This window comes from Calidris pugnax, unplaced genomic scaffold, assembly GCF_001431845.1.
Source record: "Calidris pugnax isolate Ruff unplaced genomic scaffold, ASM143184v1 scaffold25, whole genome shotgun sequence".
Taxonomy (NCBI): domain Eukaryota; kingdom Metazoa; phylum Chordata; class Aves; order Charadriiformes; family Scolopacidae; genus Calidris; species Calidris pugnax.
In genome coordinates this window covers 2,027,534-2,049,285 of record NW_015090805.1, presented here as the reverse complement: position 1 = coordinate 2,049,285, position 21,752 = coordinate 2,027,534, and the positions used below count along the sequence as shown (strand labels likewise).

Below are 21,752 nucleotides of genomic sequence, written 5' to 3'. Positions count from 1 at the left end.
TCAAAGAAAAAATTGGCTTGCTTTCAGTCGGTAATAATCAATGGCAACATTACTTTCACAGTAAATGTACATGCAGTTTGTGAGCAATTGAACAGTGGGACACAAAGATATCTATTTGGCATTTCCAAGTATTATGAGTTTTCTTCAGAAGAAACTTCTGAGAAGCCTATTTACCTATGTAAATATCTGTATACACTCATTTACTGTAGGTGACAGCAGATCTGTGTCATCTGTTACGTTTATTTTGATTGATTATAGATTGTTTGCCCTTTGATTGCTGCTAATGTTCTGTGGAGCTATTTGTTTTCCTGCAGAGTTAATGGTATTAAAGGAGAAGGTATTGCCATCTTTTTTGGATTAATTCAGTTTTAAAGCGTTTTTGTTTAAAAGGGGGAAAAAACCCCAAACAAACAGATTGCCCATTCTCTCACCTGTCCACTTTAGAAGTGTGCACAGATGCAGATGCCTGGGACATGGAGCTTATTACTGATTAAGGGAAAATATTTTTGTGAGGAGCCCTCTGTTAAATTATTGGCAACAAATCACTTGTCCCTTAGGGCACACAGCACTTGTGTTTCTATTGGTGAAAACTGCAGGGAACATGGTCTAAATTTATCTACTATTTATCCTGAAAAGTTTTAATAAAGGCTTAATTGTGAAGGGGTTTCCAAGTAATGACTGGTGGCTGGTGAATGTATCCCAGTCCAGGGAAAATAACTGTTCTGCTGAATATTTCAGAATCTTGGGAATTAGAAATGTGGTCAGTGGAATTTATGAAAAGAAGTGCAAATAAATACATCAAGATGTGATCATTTGGAGATTGCTTCTCATAATTGTTCTTTCCCCCTCCTTTTGCCTTGTTCTCCTCCATGGCACAGCCCCTACTGTCTTCCATTTGCGACAGCGGGGAGGTCTGGGAGCTGGTGTGGAGACCCAGGGGCTGGTCACCCACCATCAGGATGGATTGGTCCCACCCCGCTGTGCTCGAAGAGCTCCAGCCTTCCTGGAGAAGTCCCCAAACATGCCTTCTCAGAAAAAAAAAAAAAAACCAACACAAAAAAATGAAGGCTCAGGGTTTCATTGTCAGTGTTAACCAAAGAGAGATACTGTACCTGCTGTGGGCAAGGGCTTCATCACCCTACAGCACTGCTCTGGCGACAATTGTCCTTCTTTAGCTTTCTGTGGAGGACTTTGTTGACAACAGGCTCTTCACCTGAAAAATGGAAGCAGTTTTGCTATTCGTCTTTACCACTGGAGCTTTTCAGTAGCAGGTGTGCTGCAGCAGCACCGAGAGCTTGGAGAGTCCACTGCTCTCACCCCACAGAGAAAGAGAAAGGCACGTGGGCTTGAAGAGCCTTTCAAGAGACTCTTGAACCTGAACTTGGTTGCCTCCGCACTTGCTTTGAATGGACGCAAAGGGCCCATCGGCCCTAACAAAACTGGTAGTGCAGCAAAGGGAATTTAAATCCTAAGCATGTTTTGCTTCAGGTCTGTGCAGACTTTTCCATTTGGTCACTGGTCTGTCTTTTTATTCCAATGCTGTTGTAAGAATGTAAGTTAGGACTAACCAGGAACAAAATGGCTTCTGTTCCTAAGTAGATACTTAAGTTATGGCCATGAGATGTAAGTTTCAATTATCATTGAGGGAACTGCGTACTAACATCTTTTCTTTTCTTTCAGGCTGTAATTATTTCATTTCACACCTTTATGGTTGTTACTTGTTTTCATGGACAGATTTTGTGCAGTCTCTCATACTGTGTTAAAAAAGAATCTGAAATTACTAGGCCCGTAATTAGGACTGAAACTGGATACAACGCTTCCTAGTAATTGCAGATATGATAAGTAATTGTAATTTATGTTGGCTTTTTATGTCAACATGAGTTTTACAAAAAGCAAACAAACAAAGACATGTCAACAACCCCCCTCTTCTTTTTTTTTTTTTTTTCCAAATCTCTCCCCTTCCTCCTGGTTTCTGTGAGCCATGGCCACATTATGGGAAAGCTGTGGGCTAAGCATCAGGTGTTGCTGCATCTCTTCAGAGTGTAACCTAGAGTTCATGCCCAGAGAGTAACCTGGAGCTCATCCACCTTGCCCCTTCTTCCCTCTGTGCCACATCCTCAAGCAGTGCCCTGACACAAGAAGAAAACTGCATGTATACAGAAATGAAGTGATGCCTCTCCTTCAAGTGGGGCTGAGCTCTTCAGTTGTATTCCTCTTTGCCTCATAGAAGGAGAGGAACCTTCAAAGCAAATGAATGCAGCTTTTAAAATAACTGTTTTAAAGCAAAGTGCAAACAAGCTCGGCTGACTTTTGCAGAAGAGAAAGGAAAGTGAACTCTGGGGATATTTAAAAACCATGTGGATGTAGTGCCAAGGGACGAGGTTTAGTGTTAACTTGGCAGTGCTAGGTTAGTGGTTGGACTTGATAATCTTAAAGTTCTCTTCCTACCAAAATTATTCTATAATTCTGCCTTTTCCTGACCTGAAAAAGTGGCGCTGCCTATTGCTGCCTCCTGCCAGGCACTGCCAGCATGGCTCTTGCAGACCCCTGGTCCAAGGGGGAGAGAGGCCCTGTGTTCCTGCTCAGCAGCTCATGAGAGTGTGATAACTGAGCTGGCAAAGTCAGAGGACTCAGTGGATGGGAATCCACAGTGCTAAATGTGTCATGAAGCTACAGCAAGCCACCACAGAGATGTCTGGCTACAAATTGTCCTCTAAAGCATGTCTGATGGGCAAGGGTCCATTTCAACCTCCCTGGTTTCCAGATACTGCAAAAGTACTTCAAGCAATTAAAAAATTATGACAGTTTTTTCAAAAATGAGTGTTTATATTTGGGGTGTTTGCAAGCTCGTGTTTTTAGAGATAATCGTGTACCAAACCAGATGTTTCATATTTCAATCACTTATTATGAACCTTGAGGTCTGATGCTACAGTCAGGCAGATCTTAAGGCTTAGAGGTTTGGGACCACCTATTAGAACTCCACATGTTGTCATTCTGTCCTTTCAGTGATAACTCAGACATAAAAAAAAATCTCACTTTTATGATTTTTCTTTGAATTTGGTTTACATTAATATTAACGTACAAATAAAACCCAGAAAGTTATCAGATACATGAATGTATCATTAATGCCAGTATTGAATGACTAAGTAGGACAAGAGTGCTTTTTCTCCTCCCCTGCATTTCCATGGAAAAAGAAACTGGTAATATGCCTGAAAACCCTCTTTCAAAATGTTGCTTCACAATCACTGACTCTAAAAGATCAGAACATTTCCTGAAATGTTGTGGTTGGCATAAGGTCACAGTGAAGATCAAATGGAAAAATTGCACTGTGTACCAGTTGAGATATGTGAGTCTTTTGACCACTAAATTTGCTATTTTGTCATTTTTAATATTTCCTGGCAAAAGAACATAATTAAGATACCTCTACATACTTTATTATGCATACATCTGTATTTACATACATACCCATATATATAGGAAGTACAAAGATTTTTGGCTTTTTCAGATGCAACTGCAAAAGTGAAGTTACTTCAGAAAATTAACCAGTAATAAAATGTTGGCATTTTTCCTTGAAAGACAGGAAGGCACGAGTAAAGACTGGATTTAGAAAAGCAAAAATTCGCCTGGAAAAACATGCCACAATGGTAAGCATTAAATATTGTTCTTTATCACAGTGCAGTAGGATAGTCACCTACAGCTATGGCAGTGTGGCAGGTGTCCTTCAACACTACTGAGGTCTGCATGCTAATGGCTCGTGCTTTTCTCAGAACTGTTAACTGAAATACATAGCGAGGTAAATTAAATAAAATAAAGGGAATATCAGAGCACAAGTCCTAATAGCGTGTTGGAAGCCATAAAGCTACAATGTGTTGTCTGGCATATAGTGCATCTGAAGTTCATCTGAAAGTTGGAAGGGGCTGCAGGAAGTCATCTAATACACCTCAGAGATAACAATGTAAATCAGTTTTTGTGGCAATTAGGTATGTGTGGTGAAAACAGAGGCGGATGCATGTTTAGATTAGTGAGTTATGCTAGGTACGATAGGTGCTGAAACATCAAGAGCTGATTGCCAAATTTATTGTTATTCCCATTCTGGGAAAATGTTTGGGAATATGAGAAGAGTCATTAACATCCCTTCTCTCAACACATGCCAGTGTAATGATTAGCGAAACATCTGAAACCATGTTATGCAGCCCTCTGTAGAACTGGCTGTTCACGTGACCCAGTAATTTTGTCTTCTATTTTGACATATTTTGTCTTTTGTCTCCTGGTCGACATTTTTCCACCTTTTTTGTCCTCAGTCCTGATGTTAGGGACTAAAATGTAATATATGATGGAGTCTTCAGTTCTCTGGGTGAGTGGGAATATTCACTTGCTGAGAGTCAATCACACATCAAAGAGGCAGTTACAATGGTCATTTTAACCCTGAACTGCTCTGGCCTGTACCAAAAAACACCGCATTGGCAAAGATCAATGTTATTCACAATGTTATCTTTCCTGCTTTGCTCATGGCAAGAACCTATGCTTACAATTTATCACAGTTCGCTTCTGAGGTCTGGTGTTGTCTTGTAAAGCCAAACAGAGCAGATGTTATGATGATGATTATTAACATTATTTTTGATGTTGTTTATAAATTAAAGCCTGTTTAGGAGAGCAATCACATGCATGCTTTAGTCCCATGGAACTGCAAGGACTGCTGAGCTACCCATGTTTGTTTAAATGCTATTCTAAATAGGGATGAACCTGAACATGTGTTTAAGTGCTTCACTGAACTGGAGCCTGCTAGAGATATGAAAAGACTCATTTTCTCCATGGGATGAACCTTTGGTCCTTCCAGCTAGACCATGCAGGCATAAATCATGCTGAACAGCCATCTCCCTGCATAAATTCCTGGATTGCTTAAACTTAACACCTAATTACAGAGCTGGTGAACCTAGATACAGTGAAGGCGGTTTGAAAGGCTGCCTGAAACATCATGGGTTGAGATGCCTTTGTCGGGAGCATTGTGCTGTGATGTGTAACGTGGGTAGATTCCTGTGGGATGTTGACAGTTTGTGGGAAATGCATGTAGGAGGAACTGGGTTATGAAGACCAGGAGCTTTAGGGTTTTTTTCTTTCTTTCTCTCTCATTGTATTGTTTATGGGCTTGAGGTTTATTTTTTTTTTGGGGGGGGGAGGGGGGAGAGGGGGTGTTTTGTTCTTTTTTTTAATGTAGGGGGAAGGAAGAGCTGCTGGGTTTGGAAAAATCTGGCCAATACACGCAGCATGTCATGAGTCACTTGCTCCTGGAGGTTTGATACTACACCGGTCCTACCCTCCCAAAACGATGCTGGTCGATGCTCCTGAAAGCTCTAATGTTCCTTTTTTGCTCACGGCATTTATATGGAGTGATAATCACTTGATAAGCCATGGATTTATGTAATAAATTAATCAGCTCTGCAGTGTTTCCTCCACCCTCTGCCTGCCAGTCTGTCTCTACTGGGACTTGTTCAGTTTTTTCCAGTTACAAATAGCTCTCTGTATTATTATTTTCTTTTAAATCATTTGTCAGGAAAATGTTTTTTCCTCTTCACACCAGCAGTGGATTTTTTCCTCTGTGTTTTTCTGGCCTGAGGCACGGAGCAGACACGATTTGGGTCTGCATAGGCAGTGGGCTCTCCGCATGCAAATATGCAGAGTTTAAAGTTCACTGGCTGACAGCAACGCAAGGATGGGGCCAGGAGCTTTGCCGTTGTAAAAGGGTGAATCTTACCTTCATGACTTGGGGGTTCTGGTGGACGAGAAGCTGGACATGAGCAGGCAGTGTGCAGCTGCAGCCCAGAAGGCCAATCGCATCCTGGGCTGCATCAAAAGAAGCGTTGCCAGCAGGTCCAGAGAGGTGATTCTGCCACTTTACTCTGCTCTGGTGAGACCTCACCTGGAGTATTGTGTGCAGGTCTGGAGCCCTCAATACAAGAAGGACATGGACCTGATGGAGAGGGTCCAGAGGAGGGCCACAAGGATGATCAAGGGGATGGAGCACCTCTGCTACAAGGACAGGCTGAAGGAGCTGGGGTTGTTCAGCCTGGAGAAGAGGAGGCTCCGGGGAGACCTAATAGCAGCCTTCCAGTACCTGAAGGGAGCCTACAGGAAGGCTGGGGAGAACCTGTTTAGAAAGGCCTGTAGTGACAGGACAAGGGGAAATGGCTTCAAGCTGGAGGGGAACAGATTTAGATTGGAGATTAGAAGGGGGTTCTTTACTGTGAGGGTAGTGGAGCACTGGAACAGGTTGCCCAGGGAGATGGTTGAGGCCCCATCCCTGGAGATATTCAAGGAGAGGCTCGACGAGGCCATGGGCAACCTGGTCTAGTTGGGGGTGTTCCTGCTGACTGCGGGGAGGTCGGACTAGATGACCCTTGGAGGTCCCTTCCGGCCTGGGCAATTCTATGATTCTATGATTCTATGAACAAGTTGTGACTCTTGCATCTGGTTTCAACAGGGCATGAGATATCACATCTGAAGTAGTATTGCCATTAGGTACAGAAAAACTATTTTCATGGCACTCTCCCTCCTGTACTTCCTTTTTCCTCTCCTGAATGTATGCTGGAATTGGCGTATGATATCAGACCAGGATCTGTTTAATCTAAAGATGGTGTATATAACCTCTTGAAAAACATTTCTTGAACTTAATGAATTTGCATATTCTAATTTTCTTTATAAGTATTCAGTCCATTTTAATCCTGCTAGAACAAAGAGTTCCAGAGAATAATTTTGTTTTTGTGTTGTGTGAAAAAAATGCATTCTCTTATCATTCCTTTTGGATTTTTATCATGTAATGTTTCCACTTTTTGAATGAGAGAAATGTTGAATAGCACAGGATATTTCATTTGAATTAGAGTCATCATATTGCAACCTCTAATATATTCCTTCTTATTTTGTCTTTAAATTAAATGGACCTAATCCTTTTTATCTTTTCATATAGAAAATTCTTCATTCCTCTACTTATTTTAATTATTTTTTATCTGAATCCCCTCTGTTACTGTATTATCTCCTATAAAAGCACTGACCAAAACTGAATGCAGCATCCCAGTTGGCAGTGCATTATTCATTTACCTATCACATTATGCTGTTTATAATGTATTTTCCACCCTGTGTCTTACGTCTCATAATACATCATTTGCCTTTTTTTTTGTTGTTTGCACGGATGACATACTCCACAGAAGCTTTCCTACAGAGCTGTCGTCAGGAGTGATCCAACCCTTTTCCAGAATGTCACAGTTTATAGTATAGTCAATAAAGTGCCTGTGACTTTCCAACCACTTCTGCTAGTGGTTGTTGCTTTCTAGTTATTGGTATGTACTGGGCTGCCATTCACCTGTCCTTATTTAGGTCCTCACCATGTTTTTCCTCAGTTTTGGCCGATATTTTGTATGTGTGCACGCGTGTTCTGCAGATGCTCCCACATAAGCACATAGCTCTTTCTTGGGTTCATTCCCATCAAGAGCTCTGCTAGAAGACACCCTGCCTCACTTTCTGCCAGGCCATCTAGGTTGTTTGTTCTTATGCTTCATTTCACACCTCTGTAACAACCTCCAGTTGTTAGTGCAGGGCTGTTACCGGAGCTCATGCAGGCACATCTGAGCTGCCTTTGAACTTGTCAGCTCAGGTGAAGCTGGCAGCAGTAGGTAGTGTGGGAGGCTGCGAGCCCTCCTGGTTTGCACAGCCTCCTCTGGGTAGCTGTGGTGATCTCTGTGCTGATACACCTACCCTCCTGTGGTACGGGAACTACGCTAGCGAAAAACGACTTACGTAAAGCTCCTCAACCTTCAGCCACACCTCTGAGGGCAACTTGTTCATGACCTTCATATCTCGGCCATGAGGAAGGTTTCTGCAGCATCCCGGTCTGCCACACGTGTTAAACAGCCTTTCTGGAAAAAAAAAATTTTAAAAAATTATCAAAGACTTTTGGATAGTTCTAGTGCATTATATCCACGGAGGTAACTCCGCTGATCCCAGCTTTTTATAGGCTTTCATCTAGCAAAACTCTCATCAGTTGCTTAGTATTAAGCTACTTCCAGTGGGATTTTATTATTCTCAAATGCAAATGCATGCTCCTATGCTGTACTCAGCAATGGCTCTCTATTTAAGCACTTGGCTGAAGAGATAGGCTATTTTACAGGATGTAAGTCTTTACACTTTAATTCCTAAAACGTTCCTTTCTGAAGCATGCAGAGCAAGTACAGGTTCTGTAGTCCTGTATTATGAAGCCCACTTACCGATAGCTGGAAACACTGGCTGCACTATCTTTATAAACCTAGGCCGAAAGAGCATTCAAATTAAGCAATAATTTGAGCGAGATTAAGAGGAAGGGAGAGAACACATGGCCAGTTAGTCACCAGAGGTACACACGCATGCATCAAGTAAATCCCCAACCTGTTATAGTAATGCACTTAGTTACTGGAAATGCAATACGAGCTTACTTTCATGAGCAAGGATGAAAGAACTTGTTTAACCTTTGTACAGCATTTTCCACCCACACAGAAAAGTGACATCAGATGCTTCGTATAGGTAAAAAACAACTCAGCATTTGGGAGACTCCTGAACAAGAGGCAGAGATACCGAGATACCTCCTTACCACGAAATTTGTTCACTGAACTTGCTACATGCTCACGGTGGGTCACTCAAAACCTCTTGTTACTTATTTCTGTGTCTTAATGACTCCGATGCAGAAAAAGGAACCCTTCAGCCCTGGGCGTAAAGCACTGGACATGAAGCACTTGCTCAAAGGTATTTAATGTTTGTGGATTTAGCATAAATTAAGGGGTTTGTGTTTAAATTGGGGAATATTTCACTTTCCAATATGCTGCGGATGAAATAACTGGTACTGAAGAGGGATTTTCACAAGGCCAGTCATTAAAGCATGAAGCCTTGGCCTAGGAGTTAAAATGAGCATCACTGAAACAGCTAAGTAAGACGCAGGCTGGAAGCATCTACCTCTGTGCATCACCTGGGTGGATTTCAGTCCACTTCAGTGTCACCTAAAAAGTATTGCAGGGTTTCTGAAGTTCAAGGTTTCTAATCTTTGCAGAGCATCTCCATGCTAATATTTTGTGTTGCTTTCAAAACAGGTCAGGGCTTAGTTCCTGTGTGTCCCAGCATACGACAAGAAAGGATTTGGTTTTAATCGACATTTTTGACCTGTGTGAACACACTTATTCCTCTTTCCTCCCTCCTGCCTCCCCGCCCTTCTCCCTCCACTCCCCCTCCCCCAAAAAAATAGAAAAAGTGTTTGAGAAATAAACTTTGAAGTACTGGGAGAAGTAGCATGTGTTTGTGAAGGGAGAAGGTGGGGGTGGCAGAGGTGGTGGAAGGAGTTCAGTTTGTCAACATGACAGCCAGGAAGCAAGTTATTTATAACGCTTGTGGTGGAGAGGGGGCCAGCCCACATGTTTTTAAAAAAGAGTTTAACTAATCGTATGGTACAGCTAATTCTGTTATTTGTAAATACGTTTCGCTTGCAGTCTTGGTGGACAGAGGGAGAGTGAGAAGAGGACCATGGTACAGGGCACGGCTGGTCTGGCACGGTGTGTCTACGCTGGGGGGCTGCCCCCACGCCACTGCCCACCTCCCTCTGAACTTCAGCGATGCTCCTGAAAGGGACTTTGCTCTCCCTAGAGAAAGTATGAGCGGAGGCACGCAAGAACTGACACTTCCTTAGAATTCAAAAATCCCTTATTTAAAACATGGCTTTGACGGTGCATAGCCTAAATTTTGAACCAGTTCTTAAACCACAGAATATCTCATTTTCAGCTGGTTTCATCACTCTATCAAAGAGGAAGTTAACTGTGAGAGGCATATGACCATGAGACTATACTTGGCTGGACTGACATCAAAAGAAATTAATTTTGGACACACAATGATTTTTAAAGTCACTGCTTCAGTGCAGTCACATTTAGATTTTTTTTCTTTTTCAGTGTGGAGCATATAGTGAGCTATTCTTGTGGACTGAACGACACTCTAAGTCCCATGATGTATGCATGACACGGACTCGACACTGCTGCTACATTCCTTCAGTTCAACAGCCGTGTGAAGGCAGTATCATCCTGAGCTAAAAAAGGTCAAAAAAATAGCTTTATCTCAAGGGAAATATCCTTCAATTTAATGCTTGGCCATGCAAACTCAAATCACATGTGTATGTATTTATATGTACATATACATATATATATGCATATACATGGACAGATATATATACACAACAGTATTGTATTATTCAATAGTTATATTTTAATTTAATTTTCTTATAGTAAAAAAATATAACACAAACAAGTCAATCTCTTTTTGTTTGGTTTTTTTTTTTTTCCCTTAAAGAGCAGAAAAATACCTAAGTATATGATTATATGAATTTATTTTATTATATGAATACCTAAGCCTTGATGCAGTCCTGAGTAATCCTGCTTTAGCAGGGGCATTGGACTAGACGATCTCTAGAGGTCCCTTCCAACTCTGACAATTCTGTGATTCCGTGAAATCTTGGGGAATATGCAAGTACTCATGCCTTATTTTTTTACTTGGAAAAGTAGATAGAAGGTACATGTTTAATAATAATTAACAAAAAAACCTCCCAGAATTCCATACTGAGGTATAGCTTGTTGAAGAAAAGGCAAGAAGAGGGAAGTTGCAAGAGGCAGTGCTGTAGCAACCTCCCTGAATTATGTCCATTTACTGGTTAGAAAACTAAAATTGCTTAAGGTCATGCTCTGCCCTTCTTAATCTGGGAGTCCTCCCAACAAGGTCCCGCAGAGCTCTGGCAGTGCAGCAGTCTGAGATCCAGCTGGGGACACACTACGCACCCCAGTGCAGCAGCTTCACAGGTGCACAGGTGCAGTGAAATTTCTGAGTGAAATTCTGGCCCTACTGAGGGCGGCAGGTGTTTTGTGACTGGCTGCAATGGAGCCAGAATGTAATCTTTCTCCAGAAGAGAAGCTAGGAATCAGAATTAATACCTGGGTATGGAACTGCAGGCCTTTTATAGTTCTTAGTATCAGGGACCTGCTCTTGGCCCGAAGGATCACAGGATGAAACAGGAAAGAAAATGATGGAACAAAAATCAGGAGCTATTTCACTGATTTCTTGCTGTTTCAGAGAGGTAGGAAATTAGGATCAGTGGTAATTTATATGTACCTTGCTGGCAGATTTACCAGAGTTTTCCCACACCTGAGATTGAAAGAATATATTTGACAACTTTTGCTCTCACTAAAACAAAACGAAAGACATCCAAGAGCAAACTTGGAAAGCTATGTTTTGAAAGCAAAAAGTTTTAAAAGGAACAAACATTTGGAAAAGATCTTTCAGACAACAAACACTTTGGTACCCTAAAACCACGGAATCACGGAATTGTCAGAGTTGGAAGGGACCTCTAGAAATCATCTAGTCCAACTCCCCTGCCAGAGTAGGATCGCCCAGAGCACATCACTCAGGACTGCATCCAGGTGGGTCTTGAAGATCTCCAGAGAAGGGGACTCCATGACCTCCCTGGGCAGCCTGTTCCAGGGCTCTGTCACCCTCACCATAAAGAAGTTCTTCCTCAGATTTGAATGGAACTTCCTGTGTTCCAGCTTGTGCCCGTTGCCCCTCGTCCTATCACTGGGAACCACTGAAAAAAGTTCGGCTCCATCATCCTTCAACCCACCCTTTAGATACTTATAAGCATTAATAAGGTCTCCCCTCAGCCTTCTCTTCTCCAGGTTAAAGGGTCCCAGATCTCTCAGCCTTTCCTCATAAGGGAAGGAAAAGGGAAGGAAAATGCAGGACACACTGTGCTCTTCCAATACTGCATACAATGATGGAAATTGCTGCATGCTCAGCATCATTGTGAAGCATCTTAGTTCATAGTTAGCAAAAGACCACACTGGTATGGCACTAAAAGGAGCACCTACTTAAAGTTACAATTTGTATCCAGTCTCTGAAAGGTATCCAAGCCCATCATTCCTCACCCAACAGTTTGCTCAGTGGAACATAGTTCAGCTCTTTCCAGTGGATCATAAATAATGTTTTCTCTGGGAAGTACAGGAGGTTTCTCGACCTCAATACTCTCCTCCATTTTTATCAGGCTAATTTCTATGGAATGCCTTTGTGTTATCTAAGTGATAGCAAGCAACATCATCTGGCTCTTCCAGCTATGATTTCTGGCTGATATTTTTCCCAGGAATAAATTCAGGCAGTCAAATCCCATCACTCCCCTCCAGCTCAGTTGTAATAACACAATTTTATACTCTCAATCTTGGATTGTAATTTCTTGGGATTTTTACCTATGTTTTTAACCGTGATCAATACCTGGTAAATTGATATGATCTGCGGATGCTGTTGGTCTAACATGTTATAATAGCTACAGCTAATTTTTTAAATTAATTGCAAACAATTTTATAGGATCTTTTTCCTGTAAATTTATTTTTAAATGACACATAATAAACTGGTAAAAGTGTTCAAACTGGCAAGCAAACAAGTTGAGACAAATGTCTCAAAACCATGATTTCCTTTCTAATAGAGGAAATGCTCTAGTAAGACAGGCAGCGGATAAAATTTTATAAGATTTGCAGAATTTATTTATACCGGAAGCCCATAATATCTTTAACACCTTTAATGAATCCATTTCAAGTGAATATGACCTTTCCAGACTGCGTACGGATCCAAACAACAAAAAAAAATATATCTGTGCTTCCTGAGTTTCAAAAATATTTGCTTTCAAAAATCTTTCTTTGCATTTTCTCTATGCATTTTATGGACTTTGAGTAGAACTGGATGAAACATTCCAGCGAGAGCAGTTCCAGCAGCAGTGATCCATACAGGAAGCTGCGTGCTAGAATTGATCAGGCTGTGTTGCAAGTATTGTGAAACTGGAATATTTGTTTTGAAAAGGCACGGATCATCAAGCTGGAAAGTCTCAGCCACTTTTTGTGGTTAACAAATTATTTCTAGCACTAAAGCACTAACACTTCTTTTTCTGTACAAAATGTGGGCTTGACTTATTCATGGAAAATTATAACCAGCTTCAAATTCATATTTTCTTGTTTATATATTTGTAGGCCTGAGGTGTCATTTAATCAGGAAAGGAAGGAGTCAGAGTTTTTCATTCTCAACCTACCAAGCCAAGGTGCTGCCCAGCTGCCCTGAAGAAATCTCTCATGTCCCCCATGCACTAAGCAGCAGCAAATGAGTCCATTAGGTAGTTCTCCCTTCTTAGATGACCAGCTGGGTAACAGTTAATCCTGACATTTTAAACAGAAACGACAATTCAACAATAACTTCTACAGCTGTGAGAGAGTTCATTATGTCGGGGGACTGCATCTACAATGCACAATGGAAGTGACTCTGGGGAGGATTTGAATAAAAAGGAGCTAAGCTGTGTGGAGGGACAACATGGAAGATCAAATGGAGTTGGGAGCATGAAGGCTGCCTTTGTGTAAATACGAACATATGAAAAGAGATTGTGAATGGAACTGAATTTCACCAGGGAAGCAAACCCCCCATGCACAAGCACTGTGGGCAAAGCTTCCCTATCAGACTTAGATTTTGCCAAAGTTCAGCACAGTGTGAGGAAGTCTGAGGCAGAGCTGTGGTACAGAGAAGCAACTCAGGAGGCCAAATAAACTAAGACAGTATTAGAGACCTAGAAAGAGCACTCATTCTATTTTTTTTTATTATTTTATTTAATTTAATGGATTCTAGAAGGCAAACTCTCTCTTCAAGATAACCTGTCAAAATAGATCTCAACCATGCTGTGCTGGCATCCTCAGGAAGTCCTTGCCTAGGTGTTGTTTGGTTGTTAATATTTAAAAAGGTGGGCATGCCATAACGGACTGCAGGGCGCAGGCTCAAAGCCATAATTCCAAACTATATAACAATGTATATTAGGCTGTTGGGTGAGCTGTACAGTACCTTGGTGTTGCATGACCTAGCCTAAAGAGAGATGTATGCAAACAAAACTTGCAGGTTGAGTCCTTAGAAGACAAAGAGCACATTAAACCACATCAAGGCCTCTGCAAGCTACTTCTAAAATGTTAACAAGCAGCTTGCTTAAAGACCAGCGGCGATGATAAGAGAGAAAGAGATAGAGAATGCAATTGGCTAAAAATAATTTTACTGCCAGAATGCTCTTTTGAACTGCTTACTATAGCTTCACAGCAAGTGTTTTGCAATTTCAGGATGTATTTAGCAAAGCTTCATTTGAAACAACAACAACAACATTGAAAAAAAACCCCAAAAAACAAGAGCAGGTTAAATCCTGTATGTCTTCTAAGTAAATATTACTAGCTGACAAGAGGAAAATATGACTGGGCCAGCAGTGTCACCAGCTTTAGGTCTTTTGGAAAAACTTAGAATGGATGAAATGAGAGGGAAGGTGCAAAAAGTGTCTGATGGCATGTTAGTGAATGGGGGGTGAGTGGGTTGTGATAGTTGTTGTTTTTAAATTGTATTAATAAAATGGTTGCAAACATGACTCACATAGCAGCGATCTCCTTCCTGAGCTAAAAGGAAGAAGGAGAGCTGGTCCCACCTGCAGCCCGTCAGCTCCCTTCATGACTCTCAGGGTTGCAATCCCAGGTGAGATGCTGAAGATGAGACTCCTGAAGGATTCACAGTAGCCTGACTTCAAAGCAGGCGATAAAATGCAGCATCTTACTGGGCCAGAGCTGTGCTTACGACAGGTGTCTCCTAAAACACATGGACTTCCCTGGGCTGAAACAGGCCCCCAAGTGATGGCAGGAATGTGCTGCTGGTGTGTGGCCCTTCAGCGCACTGCTAGCCCTGCCATCACTTCCAAAGCAGGAAGATCAGATGGCCATGGTGCCCCGTGGCTCCTGAGAAATAATCTCCCCATTTTGGATCGGCCAGGACTATGCTTTAATTAGACACAGTCATGTTGTTTGAAAATCTCTGCAATACACTCACCATGGCTGATGTTAAGAGAAACTAGAGAATTATTGGATGGGCTCTCACAAAGGACTTTTTTTTCATTGCTCCCTATGCAACCCAGTGCCTTCAGAGAGTAACTGTGCTGTTTGTTTATTATTGTTATTATTAGCTTTTATTAGATTCAATGCAACCTACCTCAGTGTGTCCCCTGTTTTTCAATTTCTGGTTTGACACCATTATTTGTACTGAGGAAAAGTCCAATATATTGTAGATATTACTATGAAGTAAGTTACTATGGGATAAATTATTAAAATTTCTTATATAATATTTTAATAAATAATAACCAATTGTTGAAAAATATTAAATGTGAATACTTTTACAGCTTGCTGCAGGGATAGCAGGCAGCTATGAAATGTTTACATTCCTGGTATTTGTAGGAAAATGGAGGAATTTTTTATACAAACTAAGCAATACCTTGATTCAGACACAGTTTTGAGGTGAAGATCTGCAGTAGTTCTAGCAATTGATTGACATGGCATCTACCTACTGCAGTAGATAAAACTCTCTTTATAAATGTAAAAAAAAAGCTATAAAGATGAATGATATTTGTTTGTTGTAGAATTAAATAGCTAATGTCGACATTTCAATTATCATCATTAGCCTTCAGCCTGAACACCCTACTGAGATGAATGGGATCAGCTTACAACCACGCAGAGAGCTCTGGCTTCAGGCTTTCTGAAGAGTTGGGCATAACTCCCCGTGCTGGGCTCCTGTTCAGCTAATGTCTCAAAGGTTGCTTCCATCACCACAAAAGGCAGAGTATGAAATAGGATGGAAATGACGGTTTAGTTCCCAGTACAGCCCCACTTGTTCCCACTGCAAAACAATTCCAAAAATTTCAGGTGCTGAGAGTTGAGATAACCGGTCGCATTCATGGCATTTCTTCAAATGAGACTGATGTCCCCGTCTTGTCAACTTATTCCCCTCTCTCACTAGAAACTTTTCCTGTTCTGTACCCTCTATTCCCAAACCTTCTTTGCTTCCATGTCTTGTTGCACATCTACAACACCAAGGCCCTTGTCCTGCTTTGGAGCCCCGTGCAAGGGCCAGCTGCTGGCTCTGATACAGGACCTGGTGCATCTGCTGATGCAGCAGACACGCAGCCAGGAATGCCTGTCTCCTGCAGGGTGCTTACCTGGGTCCTGCAGGACAGCCTGTGGCTCACAACGCGCCCCAAAGCAATCGCCTCTCTCCTGCTCTGTGCCATGATGTGATGCATGTTCATGATCATGTGCTCTATCCAAGCAAAGGCATGTTGGTAAGGATGGTGCTGAAGGTGGGGGAAGAACAGCCTGCTGAGAAAGGGGAAGGTGGCACATCCAAAGCAGAGTTGGCAGCTTTGTAAAGGGGCACAATGACACCAGTAATGTAAATGCCCAGACGGATTACCCAATACATCTCCAAGGTTTCATAAGGAAAAGACAAGAAACACTGGTTTCAGCAATGGAGAATTTAGAGCAGTGTTTTTCCTGCGTAGTGAGATTATTCAGTCAGGAAAGCAGATGCGAAGTTGCAGATTTTTATAAGGTACCTCACCTTCAGGCATTGTATCTGAAGCTACCGTTTGGCTCACATGCAGTCCAAGTGCTTTTTCCCAGCTGTGAAAGTGCTGTCCACAGGAGAGCCAGATGGTGGACCAGTGCACTGAAATCTGCAGGCAGACCTGTGCAGGGGGACTCAGCGTGGGTGCAAACCATCCCCATTTGGGGTGCTTGCCACCTTTCCTCCTCTTCTTCTTTTTCTGTAGCTTTTTTCCCTAGTTCCCCTCCTGCAGGGGTGGGATGAACAGAGGCTGACTACATTTTTTGTACGTTTTAACAGTGTCAGACTGGGCCATTTGGGAGGTTTTACCACATTACCATTGCAGCCAGCTCTCTATTATGTGAGGTGGATAATCCAGATCATCTGTAGCTGCATGAAGAGGTGGCCAGCGGCTCTGCATGAACCACTTGGAATCTAGCAAACCTCCTTGGCTCCAGCTCAAAGCCAACTATGGATGAAGAGCGTGGGTGTCTCTGCACTGTGCTTCCAACACCTGCATGACCCCAGTGAGCAACTTGTCCCAGCCCCTCATCCTAGAGAACGGGGAATTGATTGTAGCACAGAATTACAGTACAAGCGTTGCATTGGCAGGACTGCCAGTGCGGAGGATCAAGTTCAAAGTGACAATAACCTTTCTTTTTTTCCCTCTCTCTTTATCTTATGAGCATTTTTCTCATTTTACAGTCTGGCAAAACTGATGCGGAGAAAGTTCAGGTGACATACGGGAGAATATCAGTCAGAATATAGACTAAGTTCTCTGAATCGCTTTATAAGCAGCTTTTGTCTCATATTTTGGCCTGACTTAGCATCATCTCACATCCCAAGGACTTTTGAGTGTATACTGTCTTGAACAATGCATGAGAGTGGCTGTGTGACATTTCCCAGACCCCTGAAAACTTAATGCGAAAATCTAGTAGTGATTCTGATGTGCTTTTATGTGTACATCAAACCTAACTTCACTTTAGTACACAGTCACATCACAGTAACTCAGATTTATCCCAATCATAACTCTGTTGGCTTTAATGAAGCAGCACCAGAAACTAGGTTTATCTATGAAATGTTAAAGTAAGTTTCAGAAACACATTTTTTTCAGCCCATGTTTTTCCACAGTGGAAAGAGTACATTATTATTTGAACGAAATAGAAACACCAACAGTTTGAGTATTTTATTTGAATGAAAGTAAGGTTTTTCTTCATCTGTTCTCTTCATGTGCTGCAGGAAAGTGAACTGGCTGTTTTTAAAAAATGTGGCCAAGCACAGTTGAAGAGTAATTAAGTAACATGTAAAATTACTAAAAAAAGCCTCCAAACCTAGGACATTTTCAGCATTGCTGGAAACCATGCTTTTAGACCAGAATTCAGTCTGAATCCAAGGGGTTTTCTTTGGTGTTTCTGTTGAAGGGGGTTGTGCTGGGTTTTTGTTGTTTTTCTTTAAATCCAACTCAGGTCTATCAGAATGTGGCAGAAAAAACCAAAAGCCTGTCCACAGCATTTTCCTCTGTGAGGGAGGTCACAATGGCAGAAATTTCACAAGAACAACTGGCATCATCAGATTTCCACCTTTCAATTGGTTTGGGGCCAAAACAGTCATTGATTTTTCACTTTCTGCTGGAGCTTGTAAATAATCATAGTGTCTTTTTTCTGCGATAATACAACTGGTATGATACTAATTAGATACAATAAAACTAGTTCTGATCAATTTTTAATTTCTTCGTCTTATCATTAAATGTAGTGATGTCTATATTTTTCACATTCAGTCATATTTGAACTCAGGTAAGATATCTTTAGTGAAATACTAAATAAATGACAAAGATGTATGGAGGATTTTTTGTGTATTATTATGAGTGGTAAAATCAAAGCAAATCAGTAATTGAGTATTCAATTCTTCATTATATACCTGTAGAAAATAAGGTAAATAAAAATATACTTGACAGCAAATATGTCCAGTGGGAACACTTCCTTGTGTTTTGCTTTATAGTGGCTAAACATTAAGTCAAGACTTTAACTTGAATTTAATGTATTAAAGCAATAACAATCAAGGCATAAGGCATTTCCTGGGAATTAATGACTGACTGTTGATGGGGCAATGTGAAGCTGAGGGCCATTAACCTCGGCTAGTCATTAATTTCCCTGAAAATTCCCTGTGCCGAAGTTGTTAGTGCTGTTTATAATCTTCTTATGTATTAAGCATATATGTAAACATTTTCCCTCCTGTCCAAGCAATTGTTAAAAAGATACCGTAGGAAGGAGACATTTAGGCAATACTGCTTAAGAAAAGAAACAAACACAAACCATTTTGGAATCAAAATATGAATGCCCTAAATGAATACTGTAAGGATTGTTTGAGAACTCTAGTACAGTCATGCGCAGAGAGTGAGGCAGACTGTCAGCTCTGCAGTCAACAGCCCCCGGATGGCTGTGATGGAGCTGCTGACAGCAAAGTGCCTCCTCATCTATTCGAAAGGTTCCACCAAGTCAGGTCTGTGATGTCCCCTTCCCTGACACTGTTCACCCCTGTTCATTGCTGATGTCTCACTTTTGCACATTTCCACAGGAGTAGAAGATACCAAGACCCCGCCGAATTAATTTTAATACTTGGAACACAAAACATTGATGCAAATTTGCCATTTGCCAGAAGCCAGCAGTTGGAGCGTGGTGATCCTTCCCATCTACTCAGCACTTCTGAGGCCAGACCTGGGGTGCTGGATCCAGCACTGGGCTCCCAGAGAGACATGGAACTACTGAAGAGAGCCTGTTGAAGGCCCACTAAGATGTTTGAGAGACTGGAGCATCTGTCCTATGAGCAAAGATTGAGAGAGCTAGGACTGCTCAACCTGGAGAAGAGAAGGCTCAGGGGGATTTAATAAACATATTTAAATAGCTGAAGGGAAAAGGATGGGAACAGGGTCTTTTTGGTGGTGCCCGGTGACAGGACCAGAGGAAAGGGCACAAACTGAAACACAAGAGGCTCCACATGAACACCAGGAAACATTTATTCACGGTGAAGATGACTGACCCCTGGCACAGGTTGCCCAGCGAGGCTGTAGTCTTCATTCTCGGAGATACTGAAAAGCTGTCTGGAGATGGTGCTGGGCAATGGGCTGTAGGTCGTCCTGCTTGAGCAGGGTGGTTGGACAAGATGATCTCCAGAGGTCCCTTCCAACCTCAAACATTCTGTGACTCTGGGAAAATTGTGAGGTTCGACCACAGAAAGCGTTTATTTCTCTGGGCTCCTCAGGAAATCCTTATGAGTAAATGCCCAATTTCCAACATATTCTAGTCAGACAAAGGACCTGCATGGTGGCAGACTCACGGAATCAGATCCTAAGCTATCCCATCGAGTTTAAAACCAAAAAGGAACAGTTGTGATCTTCTATTCTGACATACAATATTGTGTCCCTACATATATAGCTTGACAGGTCATCTTTGTGTGTTATTAGTTGTTACTAATAAAGTTCACTGCAATCATTTCTCAGGACCATCGGGGAATGGCATCCTATTGTGTTGAGGGAACAGGACGGACTGCTAGATATTCCTATGTCATTCACAATCTACTTTTCATACACTGCTTGAAACAATAAATAGATGATCCATAGCAACTCTAAGGAACAGAAATGGTGATGGCATTCTTTGTCCGGCTTTCATTTTTTGTTTTTGATGGTATTGATTTAACCTTTATGAAAATTAATCTCAGGAGAGGAACAGAGCCTGAAGATTTTACTTTTAAGACTAGCAATTTCCAAGAGCAATTCCAAGCTGTTGCTCTTCCTGTTTTGGGGTTTTTTGTTTGTTTGGTTGGTTTGGTTTTTTTTTTAATGGATTGATTTTCTTATTTGATAAAGCGATTGCCAGCTAGTGCCTTGTAACTTGGCCAACCTGTTTTCGGGAGTCATTCATTCATCTTATTATTGGCAATAAAATGGTCCATCTCCTACTGTAGCTTGTTTAAAAATCAGTCATTGCTAACAACAAATGAAAGCTCAGCATGTGGAAGTGCTGGAAAAGGATGTTGAACCACAGGGAATTTTATTCATCTTGATATTTTTGTGCACCTGTGAAGTAATTGGGGCATATGAGTCAATGATTAAATGTAGATGGCAAAATAATTTCAAGCTTGTATTAGACCTAGTGATGAAATCACTTCACATAAGGAATACCCTCTATAATAACATATTTAAGACACAACCCTTCAGCATGGAGAAGTAAAGGAAAAAAATCCATGATTAGGAAGGGGCTGCTCTCTTAAATCTGAAGCCCCATGTCTGATTAGGTGCCATTAGTACATGTTTTTCCATAGCTCTTCTAATTTTCATCATGGATGCAGCCCTCTCAAGCAAGCAAGGAAATGGAATGCAACACCAGCTTGACCTGACCAGAAGCAAAATAGGAGATAGTAATTCTCTCTTTGCCCCATTCTGATTGCAAATTGGAAAGAGGAAGTCTAAGGAGGATCCTAAACCAAAAGCACAATACAGACATTCAGCAGACTCCAGGGAAGTTGTGACCCAAGTCACAATCTGAACTTTGTGGCTGATGCTTCCTTCTTGAATGGGCTAAATTAAAATCTAAACCCCAGCAAATGAGGTTGAATTGACAGAGACGAAAAGACAATTCAGATATATACTGTGTCACCTCAAACAGTGGCAAGCTATCCAGCATGAAACTATAAAAAGCTGTATCAGTGCCTTTTCTTTTTGGCAAAACACCATATATTTGATAAAACTGTTTCCACTAACTGAAACAATCGCCAGTGAGGAGGATGTATTTTCTCATTTGACATGCCACCCCAGCTGTAAGAGTTCTATTAGATTGTCCTGGCTCAGTGTTTGATATTTATTCTTATCATTTAGGACCATCAGATACCCATGTCCTGGAAGATGTCTATTGAATGGTGATAAGTGTCTGGAACCCACATAACAAGTGATATCACTGCACTGGCATTAACTCAGTTTCACAACCTGCAAGTTCAGAGCACTATCACAGAAAGAGCTGGGATTTATTTATATCAAACTGGCTTATAATTAAATTTGGCACTTGCTTATATAAAATTTGGGATTTCTCTAGTGCTTTCCCTCCAAGATGTTCTACAATTCTTCCTTAGGCAGTTAATCATGTGATTATCCTATTCATTGCTATTATAAAATACTTACTTTAGAAATGTGTGTATTGCATGGAGAGTTAGAGGCAGAGTAATTTGAAATAAATTCTGCCTTGAAAAGAGATCCAAACCGGTGGAAGACAAGCAGTCCACAAATTGCA

General features: G+C 41.4%; 1 long non-coding RNA gene across 1 annotated transcript in view; it reads left to right on the top strand.

Annotated features, from left to right (window-relative positions):
- Window positions 1-20,412, top strand: part of LOC106885683 — a 91,953-nt gene extending 71,541 nt beyond the window's left edge. Inside the window, exon 4 of the long non-coding RNA XR_001411474.1 lies at window positions 19,048-20,412. This is a non-coding gene — a long non-coding RNA (uncharacterized LOC106885683). The remainder of the gene's footprint in view (window positions 1-19,047) is intronic.
- Window positions 20,413-21,752: the final 1,340 nt, after the last annotated feature.